This window comes from Larimichthys crocea, chromosome XXII, assembly GCF_000972845.2.
Source record: "Larimichthys crocea isolate SSNF chromosome XXII, L_crocea_2.0, whole genome shotgun sequence".
NCBI classification, from domain to species: Eukaryota; Metazoa; Chordata; class Actinopteri; family Sciaenidae; genus Larimichthys; species Larimichthys crocea.
In genome coordinates this window covers 7570123-7573162 of record NC_040032.1, presented here as the reverse complement: position 1 = coordinate 7573162, position 3040 = coordinate 7570123, and positions in this window count along the sequence as shown.

Here is a 3040-nt window from a genome sequence, read left to right as displayed (position 1 = left end):
CTGAATCCAGAGACCTGAATGACAAACACACTCAGGGAGTTTCCTCATGTGTCATGTGACATATTTACAGGACAAATCTATGGGGTGCCGTTTGTAAAGCGGCTCACTCTGAAAATAACAGCAACATTGTGTCACATTTAGCTTCAAACTATCTTTCAAAAACGGGTCTGAATTTTGGAGAGTCACTTTTTTGCACATTTACAACAATATTTGTCAACTTAGAGATATTTTAAATATTTTAATCTAAATGTTAAATCTAAATGTTAAATCTAAATTTAAATATTAAACTAAATATTACTTATTATTATTATTATTTATTACTTATGACTCGTAGCCACTATAGCCAGCCACGAGGGGCTCTCTTTGACTGATCAGGTCATAAGTCCCCCACTCTTCCTAAAAGTGACACTAAAAACTCAAAGTACTCTTCAAATAAAGTTTCTCCAAACGTGTTTGTTATTTTAGGTAGTTATTATCACGATAATCCATGTCCAAGAGTCCATTTCCCCGGATAAGATGGGTTTTATTCGTTATTTGCCAATACAAACACGCTCTGACCTCCTCGAGCTTTAATTTTGGTACTTCCTGTTATCTGCATTTGAATTTGCATATTAGTTAAATATTTAGTTTCCCCTGAAAGACTTAGATTTAACAATTAGATTAGATTCAACATTTATATTTAGATTTAACATTTAGAGATAACATTTAGATTTAAATTTAACATTTAGATTTATATGTAACATTTAGATTTAACATTTAGAGTTAGATTTAGATTTAACATTTAGAAATAAATTTAGATTTAACATTTAGATCTAACATTTATATTTAGATTTAAATATTTAAAATATCTCTAAGTTGACAAATATTGTTGTGAATGGGCAAAAAAGTGACTCTCAAAAATTCATACCAGTTTTTTAAACATTGTTTGAAGCTAAATGTGACAAAATGTTGCTGTTATTTTCAGTGTGAGCCGCTTTACAAACGGCACCCCATACAAATCAGACATTGCAGTGACCTGTGTTTTTACACATAAAATAAAAAGCATGCACAGAAAATCGAGAAAGATAACTGAGATTTACATTTTCAGAAACTAACAACAAACCACTGGAACATGATTTAATTTCATACATTATTACTGAACTATTTTTTACCTCTATATATTTCAATAATTGTTTCCCCCAAGTATTTGTTATTTTATCATTCTTTGACATTGATGCAATATTTTCTCTTAAAGTTTCTAACCATGTTAAAATAGTGTATTGTGTTTGACACATTTTGAATATTTTATGATTTTAAAACAACTTAAAATTAAGTTTTTGAACGAGGTTTTGAGTCCTGTAGGGCCGAGTCTGCTTGTTTTTATAAACACTTGTCTTAGCTCAGGGTCTGTTGCAGCTGCCTTCAAACATGCTGGGGTCAGGCCCCTCCTACAACAACCACATCTTGACCCCTCTGTGCTCTCCAATTTTAGACCGGACTCCCACTTGCCTTTTCTTACAGACATTCTTGGAGATCAGTTCAATCCTCGATAAATTTCAGTCCAGTTTTAGATCCCAACATAGCACCGAGTCAGCACAGTTAAAGGTATTTAACACTACAGTACTTTTAATTTTTAATTGTATTTTAATTTAATTGTATTTATTTATCTATGTACCTGTTATGTATTGTTTTTTTATGGCTTTGTTGTAAAGCACTTTGAGTACCGTCTGGCTATTGTAAAGGGCTATATAAATAAACTTGATTTGATTGATTTTGATTTGATAAAATCACCTGTGACAGACAGTGATGGTGGTCGGATTACTGAGCGGGTCATGACATTCACAGGAAGTTGTCTGTCAAGTCAGTTAGGCCAGCAGATGTAGTTCATCCTGAGCAGATACAATGTGGATATAAGGCCAGGTCATACCTCTGTACCCACTGATACCCACTGTGTTAGTATTGTAGTATTCATGGTCATGAATGAATGTCAGAAAATCTAATAAAATCTAACCCAATCAATCTTTAACGTGTACTTGTTGTTTGCATGTTGCTTGTCATGAAATGTCCCATGTCAGAAGAAGAGCTGCCTCGTTTTCCTTCTGTGTCCATGAAACAAACATTCATTGTCATTCATGAGAATTTGGCGTCCCCTGGTGGTGCAAAGGTAAACGGTGTGACAGCCTCTTTCTCTCTCCAGAGTTTCAGTGTCTCTCCAAAACTCCGCAGTGGATCCTGGGTTCCTAAGATGTTTATTAATCAGGCTGAGATGGATTGACCAGTCCACACACTCATCGTTAACTATGAATCCCAGTTAATGACTATTACTGAGCAGGTTATTCTCACAGAGTAATACATGGATGAAAAGTTTTGATATTAATGTCAGCTCTGAGCAGAGTAGCTGTCAGACAAAGGCTTTCTTAAATGTTTTATTATAACACTCACGTTATTGTCAAAAAGGAGACAGCAAACACCAAGTGGACTTCAGGTGTGTTTTCAGCAACTTGCCACAAACCAAACAACAAGTGAAGTGTGAGTGAGTCCTCATTGAAGAAAACAGCAAACAAAAGAACTGAACACACCTGCCTGAACTGTTCTTGTTGCAGGCTGTTGAAAAGCAGCTTTGGGAAAGGAAACTTTCAAGCAGACATAGAAAACTTTATTATATGTGGTTTGTCATTAGTAAACAGAAATACGTTGATCATATGCTTTGATTATCAGAAATAAAATAAAAAATCGAGCACCAGCCAAGTTAAAAGTGAGGATGATGATGAAGATGTGTGTGGTGATCTTGATGTGAGAGAGGGACTTTTGTCATGGATCCTCCAAACACAGCATCCAGGGGGTGAATGCCTAACTTTCGTCATCTTCTCCCAGTACTGCTGTGATGTGTACGACACCCTTCATGAAGGACTGCTGGGAGAACATGTGAGTAAGAGCTCACCGTCAGCGAGTCCTGGACACTGCGTTTCCTCTCCTGGTCTGTCGGCATGTTCCTACATTGCTCCAGTAAAACCAGGATATGCTCACTGACGAAAAAGTGGTGCACCTGCCTGCACTGGAT